The sequence below is a fragment of the Synchiropus splendidus genome, chromosome 2 (genome assembly GCF_027744825.2).
Source record: "Synchiropus splendidus isolate RoL2022-P1 chromosome 2, RoL_Sspl_1.0, whole genome shotgun sequence".
NCBI lineage: Eukaryota > Metazoa > Chordata > Actinopteri > Syngnathiformes > Callionymidae > Synchiropus > Synchiropus splendidus.
The window spans coordinates 13,310,690-13,320,388 of record NC_071335.1 but is presented as its reverse complement, the minus strand read 5'-3'; positions in this window follow the sequence as shown (position 1 = coordinate 13,320,388).

Here is a 9,699-nt window from a genome sequence, read left to right as displayed (position 1 = left end):
AGATGGTCAAAGACTCATCACTCCTCCAATGAGGGCTGCATGTTCCGACTCCTAGGAGCCAACAGTTACCAGTAACAACCGGTCTTATCCCCACATCTCTGAGAACATGAGGCTCTAGAAGTTCTAGCAACTGTGCTACCTACTTTACAGTCCCTGGGTTCAAATAATGATACTTAATATTGACTAACATTAACACTATTTAGTTACTAACATATACATATTAAGTTACTGAACAGTGTCATTAAATAAGGATAATAATTGTAAAATAAATGACACTTTAAAAGTAATAAATACATTTAAAAAATTGGCAAAAAGATAGAATAATGCTTGTGACCCAGCAAAATTTCAACATAAAAGAGAGCATAAAAGTGGATGGTGTGATGGAACAAATGTGTGTTCCAGGAATCAAAGTCAGTGCAAGAGCCCAGTGTGCGTCCATCACTTGTCTTTGACTGTAACCTGGCAACCCTGAGATCAAAACAGCGAGTAAATCGACAAACAAAAGCTAACATGATTGAAACGGTCCAGTTAAAATCCACGTATTCACCGAGTCACCGTCATGAGGCCAAACCCAAACAATGCAACAATGCGACTATACCATACATGGCATATACACAGCATAATAAATCACTCTTGAAGGATGGGTTTAGATGCCAAACCAAAAGAAAGCAGATAAAATCTTGGGTGGAAGAAATCGATTCAAATGAAGTATCTTGTTTATCACGGTTGATCCATTTTCTTTGCTTCTCACCGGCATCTGAGCATAAATCACTGCTGCACATTTTCAAGACCTAACAGCACTAACACTTGGTCAAGGCCACTCTGTGTTTCCTACAAGTTTTGGTCAGACTTCTTTTTCCATAGTCGGCCATCCAAGCAATTCAAGATTCTCCTTTCCCCAGGCGCTGGGAGAACACCGCGGTGCGACCAGGACCGCTGGTCGAACCCAGCTGGTAGGAGGAGGCCTGACTAGACCCTTCACCCCTGGATAGCTCTCCATCCTAATCTAGGAGAAGGGAAAACTCATTTCAAATCCTGCCTCCCATGAGAGGTGAAAGAAACTAGATGGATGCCGCTGGTTTTCAAACCACACCCACAGTAATTCATGAGCACTTCCATTGACACTGTGGTGAGCCAACAGGACCACATCATCTGTGAGATGCAGATAGAGATGAGATCCTGAGGCCTCACCAGAACCTGAACATCCCCCCTCACCCTAGCGACAGAGGGCTATAGAAACAGGTCTACTGCTGACACATCTGGCACAACTGTGGCAGCCGGACAATAGAGTGGTATTTATTGTTGTCTGCTGAGAAATGATAGCCCACAATGGGTCTTGTCTGGAGCTACTAAGAGCTCTTTATTGATCCACCTGATTCTGTCTGTCAAGCGAAGATTAAACCCTCCGACCTGGTAATTCATGGGTAGGAATGCAAAATAAAGTGAGTAAAACTCTCTGTCATCGAAGCAGTTAAAGATGAGTTTGGAGTTAACCAGCACAGGGCAAAGGTCCGTTTCAAAGCAAAATGAAACTGAAGCGTGTTGATGCACAAAAATGACCACAGGGTCCACCTAATAATTTGATGTCCTTTTATGAAACCTATCCAGTTCACATCTTCTAAATATCACGGGGTCTCTGACTTATCTGAATCTGACCTACTTTTTAAACAGGCTATCAAGCTGGGTAATGTATTTGGAGCAGAGTCATGTCCTGTGACGGATGAGTCATAGCAGCAAACGGCGGTACGATGAGAGCAACAGTGTGGGCAGAAATGACAGTGTGGGCGAAGAACGCCAAACACTTTGGCACGCAGAATCAAACAGAGCATGTCAATAATAACAGTTGGTTTGGTCTGTTGAATTATACTTTTACTGCAGAATCCAACTTTACATATGTACACTCACACTTGTACTGCTCTCTTTGTGGGGACTAACTGGATCCAGCAACAATCATTTGGAATTGTACTTTGGGGCATCAACATTATGCATGGAAACCAAGTCGTCCACATGAAACCGTGGAAAAAGAAATAAATTCAAGTGAAAGTCTTCACCACATGGTTCGGACAAACCAAATATTTTTTTTATTTATTTTTTAAAATTTTTTTAACAAATTTGATATTGACATGCGATAGGTTTTGGTTGGGGTTTTCTCTGTAAATAAAGAATGAAAACAAACCTTTTCTTTTTTTTCTTAAAAATAAAGGTCATGAAAACTCTCAAAATAAATGGTGAAATGGACATCTATACATAAGGGCATACATTCAAGACGGCACATTAAAAACAAAATGATAAACAATAAACCCTTTTTTAAAACAATTTGTAACCCCAGAACAAGTTAACATCAAAACCATGCAGTAAAATGTTTCCAAATCCAGTCATGTGACAGATACTAACTTGATCCACATTACTTTTGGCAGATCTGGGAGGAACCTTACGTACGACACGTAAGAAAACAAGAACCATGTGTCAGTCAGCACTGGCTCAAGGACAAATGGAAAGGAAAAAGTCACAATAGTGTAAATATAGAACACTCACTACTTGTTAATCTGAAACTACACTATAACATGTGAATACTCCCTTAATAATTGACATGAACAATGACTTTTCAAGGGATTCATTTATATGGAGTTGAGGTCTTCCGTCCATTTCTCACTCTCACAGTGAAAGTATTATGAAGATTCCCTATGCGACTTCGACACACAGCAAGAGGAAAGTATTTGCATTTTCCTGGAGGCTGCAGCGTGGAGAAACTTGCCCACTGCTGATTTCAAACGACAATAAAGGTCAAACACTCATCAACAAATAGAATCCAGTTGTTCAGAGGAATCAATATTCATCAGAGGTAACTTTCCCCGGACTGAGGGAAGACCAGCGTTGGACGTGCAGCACTTTATAGATGAGTTAGTGCGGAATATTGAGCACTGTTCCACAGCCTGAACAGCTATTGCTGTGCACATGAGAGCAGAATCATGACAGAGATAAAGTGCTTCAAAGAGGCATATTCTAATGATCCACGGCCCACACTGTGCCAGAACCTTATCTGAACACACACACGCACACACACACACACACACACACACACACACACACACCGCATTGGATTCAGTGATAATTCCTTATTAAAATGTATTCCGTGAAATACATTGCAAACCGTTGAAGAAACCTGGTGAGCAGCCCTGACTCGTCTACAAGACTGGGCCCTTGTGTCCGCCACACACCACCATCAGACTCAGAATGGAAGGATACAGAGAAATGAAAAACGTTGAACATAACACATAGACATGGAACAGCACACAAAACGATAAAGGGCTCGATCAGTAATGACAATATTAATGTGTTTTCCTCCTCTTTTTTTCTGGGCATTCCAACATTTAATTTTAATAATAAATAAATTAACATTTATCAACTAATATTTAATAAAACATTCTGAAAAGCCTCAACTAGAAGGAGTCACATGGCCTTCCATCAAACGTGAAGCGACTTAGCTACAGTTTAAAGTGATGGAAAATCTAAATTACCATCTTAAACAAAAATAGCTTGTTAGTGAAAAATGATATTGAAACATGTGTCATCTTGCTAAGACATTTTGCCTCCCCACTACTGCAGTCCTATGATCTGTTTCACTATGACCTACATTACAGTAGTTTCTCACAATTCACATTGATCATTTGCTTCATGTCTGCAGGAGGAGGATTCGGACTGACAGCACCTTCCTGGAACATGTGCTTCCTAATGTGCTGTGCTCTGTCTGGGAAACGCTCTGATATTCTTGCTTTACTTCATTGGAAGGTATTGGGCCAAAACGGTCAGACATGAACCTGACCCACTAGAAACATCACTTTGCATGTGACTTTTTTGAAAAAATAATGCATTTCTGCTCCAGAGGAAATGTAGTGCATAAAACTACAGCTAAAAAAGCTGATTTTGGACACTACTCATGTCTATTCCACTCATGAACTCTGCTTTAAATACACTTTAAAAGGTGTAAATGAAGCATTATGAGGTAATAATCCTGTACGCCAGCAGTGGCATCTGTCCCTCGATCTTTTGGGCGGGTTACGTGAACAAACTTGACACGCCTTCCTGTGATGTTGTTGTCCAATACAGCTCTTCAGGTAGGTCGACTTGGAAAACTAAATGCATGAACATTGTTCCTTCACATTCTGTGTACGGCCATGTTTTACCTTGCTAACGCTGTAGATGACTGGTGAAGCGTAGAAAAATCTAATAGGACCCTTTAAATGAAAAATAACCGACGAGCGTTTGAGAAAGTTTGAGAATCTCTGCAGCCCTCAGGTCCTCAGAGGGCTCACTGATACGGAACATGAGCGCAAATTGGGTGTGTGTATCTGTTTTAACATCAGGCGCAATTTCAGTACAGGGAGGAAAACAGCAGTCGGGGAAACAAGAAACCATGAAAATAAAGTGATGCTTGTCTCTCTTGTTAGTTGGCTGTCGTGCCCGTCCAAACCCTGTCGGCTACCGTTTCTCCAATTCATTTCTCATTTCTCCAACGCAACTTTTAGAAGAGATAAAAACCCCTGCGGCTTCAGCGCCAAATTGCAAGGCACCACATCACATCATCATTAACAACATTGTTGAAATGAATCATCTCGGACCATTGTCCCGCTCAGTCGTGTTGTGCTTGTTGTCAGGTGAACCCTTAGCAACAGCAGGGACTACATCCCAATTACACGTCTGCAGAGCCAGGGAGGAAGCGGCACCATTTACCAGGCTACCTGCCATGCTAATTGGTCGTGTTCAATATCTATGCTTCAGACAAATTCCTCAGAGGTTTTCCAGGTAGTCACTGGGTTACATATTTGTGGAAACACTGATCAATACACAGGCCAAAGAGCTGGTGTTTTAACAAACTGTTTTCCCCCCTCAGTTTTAGAGGATTTTGTTTTGGTCAATCTTTTTTTTTTCATGATGAAAAACAGATTCATTGAGTTGGTTTGTGCGGAAAAAAATGGTAAAAAATTAAACAATTTAAAGCAACACTTTTTTTTATGTTTTGACATTTTTGTTTGAATAGGAAAATTGAATGAAGGAATTATACATGGCTCTTGAACTCTTGCTGCTCTGTGTGAACTTCACATACATATACACACATATCGCTCATCTTTAGCCGGTAACTGCTCCCCCCAGAGCACTTCTGAATTTTCATGAATCATATTTATAGAATGCTCATTCAGACCATATTTATGCCTCTATTACCTCGGCCATTAAAAGCCTTTACATGTGGATCATCATTAATCCTTGAAGACATTACCCGCCACTTTAACATTGAAATTCAAGTGGCGTTCCATTCTGTGCTGTTGCTTTAATTGTTTTTTTTTATCAGAAAATGTGAGACGTGAAAGCCTTGGTTCTCAGGTGGGGACTGTTTTCCTGACACAGGATGAAATCAACACAAATCCACAACAACATGCAATTACAGCAAAATGCTGACAAACAGAATTGCTGAACAAACTGCTGATGTTTCTATCTGATATTATGCTCCGTTGCTGGGTGGCGTGTCGCACAAGGTGTTCAGTTTCCATCGTTCTTTGTTGAATCAGGATTGCAACTCTGGTGCTACATAGTTCAAATGGGATCTTTTTTCAGTGAATTCAACCTGATGTTAAACAGAGCCACTCGCCCCACTTGCCTCAAGGTGCGGCCCTAGATTCAATGGCAGAGTTTGTGAAAACACAAGCAAGAAAACAAGGTGCTATAAATGCTTGATGTGAACCAAAAGGGGTCTGGCTCAGGGCAGTCTGCGGGAGAGATGCCATTACAAGGGTAACTACCCAGTCCGTACTAACCCAGATGGCACAGTGAAAATCTCCCAGCTGCGATGGGAGGCCTCGAAAGGAGAGCAGCTGAGGAGGTAGTGACAGCCCTCAAGCATGTGGATACTGTGGGACGTACAACATGGAAGACTGGACCCAAGCCTCAGCTGCTGAAGGACGAGTGGACAAGGTGAAGCACCAGGAGGAAGACATTACGTGGGCCATTGTGGTGTCACTTGGGAAGCAAGGACCAGGTGGCACGGAGTGGAGGAAAGTAAGTTGAGCATGGAATCCAAGCAGCTCACTTTCATTATCCGGGCAGCGTATGATGTCTTTCATTACCTCTGAAACTCCAGCAGTGGCACATTCTACCTGGGAGTGGGGTGTGTCTTTTCAGGACCACGATGCCTGGCAGCACAACCGGGTTTTAAAGAGTCTTGCCACCACCTTTGAGTTCAAGTGAGTGAGGGAAACAAGAGCACATCCATAAAAACAGAGCCTCACTGCCTTCATGCAGTGACTGGAAAATGCGGGCAGATGTTGGTCAAGGCCTTATATGGCCTTGCTGCCACCACCCTCAAGATGGTCCCCATCGGCCAATAACGTACTGTTCGTACTGGGAAGATTCTGGCATATGAAAGGAAGCACCTAGGGTATAAGCTTGCGGCAGAAACGCAACAACGTGGCTGCAAGGATTTGTTGCATTGCGTCAACGGCTTTGGTTGAAGCGGACGGACACCTGCTGGGCCTCAAGTAGCAGTTAGGGGTGACACAGAGGGGGTGCTTCAGGGACGACTGAGCCCTCTGTTGAGCCCTCTAAATGCTGATGGAGAGGGGTGCACAGTTGAAAACCTAAAAACGACCACAAACACATACAGGCAGTGAAAGTTTTCCTCAGTCTGTTTACATATATCCTGTGGTGACATATTTCCTTTCCAGGGTGTCCCCTGTTTTTCACCTGCCGTGGCTGGAAGACGCTCCCAGCTCCTCCCCTCTTGCTGTCAGAGCAGCAGTCACCATGGCCTGACCTCTTCTTGGGCTCTCCAGCCTGACCTAACTGACACCAGTGATGATCCACTCACTTGAACTGCGACATCTGACGTTGTCCTCCACTCATACTGCACAGCAAAATAACTCATCTAAATCCCGTCATGGCAGCAAATGCCACATAAAGCCATGATACTTGTTGAACTAATGACTCTCGCTTCACGTTTTGTCAAACCGTTTTGACCCCAATTACCAGAACTGAGATGCAACAGAACATAGCAAGTGGGTAGATGATGGCTATATTGTTGCTTTACACACTAACAGAAAATGTGTGTCATCATAATTTCAAATCGGAAGACGTTTGTGTGGCACTGAGGGTTCAGATCTGCCTGATAATTCCGCACTAAACTAAAGCGCTGACAGCTGATTCTGTTATATCCGGGCAGCAGCAGCAAAAGAAAACAGTTCATATCATGCAGAAAACAGAAATGTCTTGGAAAAGCGCAGCCATAATCAGGATGGAAGCTGCGTTGAGAGAGTGAGAGGAACGTTTCATGAATATTTCAGATATAAAACACGACACGTTCCTCGTAAAAACATTCATTTGAGTCCAAGCAGCTGGGGTTTGCAGAACATCAGCTATAATGTAAAATGTCCCTGCAGGGTTCTCTGTTGTCAAGGACAACAGCATGCTGTGTTGTCTCTCAGCGTCTTTAACAGACACAGCGATTTAGATGCAGCCCCTTGTGTATAAGCAATGTTTTGTCATCTGCAGCAATATTATTTCCACCATAAAGGTCCTCCGTGCACTCACAGGCTTTTGACTGATCTTCAAGAAACAAGCAAACATACTTTTGCATTTGCTCCTTAGTTTTTTTCTCTCTCTTTTTTTAAGAAATTGCCATTATTTTTATCCCTCTATTCTGATTTCCTGGTCTTGGACTTGTACACTCATTCGTTTCCTGCAACTAATGCCTCATGACCAGACCAGGGACTCTCTGCACAGGAGCCTTGTCCATCTCTGGGCTGGTACAGTCCATGTGCAGTTTAGGTGTTCAGCTACACAAGCATGAGGTGACGTACGAACCCGACACGGTTGGCATCACATCCAGCGTTGCATCACGGTGGCGCCCGTCTTACTCTGAGTTGCAACAACTAGTCAACACAGTCGACCATTAAATTGGTCGCTGGTGACTTCATGAGTCGACTAGTCATGACATCATCGCAGTAAGCCGAGGCTATGGCACCACCGTGACCCGAACCATGGAAAGAATGGGAGCGTTTCACATCTTTAAATTCACATTTTAAGCACTATAGGAATGTTTACTATGACCAAATTGATTCAATGATTCAAATATTCACAATACTACAATAAGATGTGTTGGCCAGTTGGACTACCAAAGCTACATTATTATTATTTTTTTTTTTTTTGTGAATTGAAACTTTTCAGCTTTAAATCCTGCATTTTCAACTTAATCTAGATTTTGAATATTTTCGCCCTCAAGTGAACTGTTGGCAAACTTGAATATCCCATTCGAAGGTGCTGTCGTGTTATCACACCGTACTACGTTAGTGTTGAAGACCCTTCGAAGCTTTTGTGCGGGGATATTGTACATCTTTTGTAGTTCATTTCATGCTTTGGAAGGTTCAGGAAACATTATTGTCCTTGTAAACTAAACTAACTAAATATGAGTGTGTGTGAGGTTAGCCAGATGTTAATACTGCTCTCTTTGTTTTTTCTGTTTTACACTTTCTAAATATTAAAAAACGTGTGGATCTGGAACCAGTTGTGACGCTGGGACAGACTGAAGCTGGCTGTCAACCTATAAAGGATCATAGTGACAACAGAACAGGTGCTAAAAAAATGAATAAATATATTGCTTCTGTTTCTAGAGATAACTGACTCAGATTTTATGTTATATGATTTTACAATTTTTGAGAAAAATCCAGTCCTACAAAACCACAGAACAAATAAGAAAAAATGTCAAGATTTCCCTTGATAAGATCAAAAATAATATTCCCCTTGTGTTTAACCAAGGAGAAGGAATTTTATCTTATATCTCACATTCATTGGAACAATTATTAACCAGCCATTTAAAATGTAAACAAGCCAGAACGAGACATTTCTGCATTGCGGTTTACAAACAGACTCCCTCCATAACTACAGAGTGCTTTCAAGACCAAACAGGAAGTGAAAAAAATGAAGAAAGGGTCAGATAGTTTAGCTTTATCAGGAAATCCAGTTTAGCAAACCTAGCAACACAAGGTTAGAGCAGAACAGGGCGGCCTACGCCAGTGAAAGTTCCAAAGTCAGAAGAACAACTATGCTATTACAGAAAACAATTTAGTTGGGATTATTCAGCTGTTTTCTGCCACCACTTCAATTTGCTGTCTGTGGCAACGAAAGCCTTCAACAAGACGTTCTGAACTTGACACATGTCGCCAATCTTCATTGGCCTGTGGATCTTTTTTTTTTTATCAGCCATGAGGAAATGCCAGACTTCAGTTCACACTTGTTGACAGTGTTACACAAGAGGAAAGTGACTTGTAAGCATGAAAATGCCCCGCAGGTATGTTCTCTTTCTGCGCCGTCTGTGAATTACCTGTCAGCACCACTCAGCATGAGCGGCGCTGACAGCAGCGTCTGCATGTGTAGGAACCTTGTCTTCAGTGAGACATAGGAAGACGTACGTTTGAAGAGTGTTCATAGGTGGGTGAACTGCCTTGACTCAAATATATTCTATCATTGAAATACGGAGAAGAAAAGTGAAATTCATGCTTTGGACTTGTAAAAGTTACATGCAGCCTTCAGATTTTAATAATAAAAAAAAATCATCTTGAAGTCACCAGTGTTTTGTATTTGCCCCAAAATGAGCTCTGCTGAGCTTTGAGACTCTGACAAACACGCCCCGGCAGTTCTGCATCAGGGAGTCCC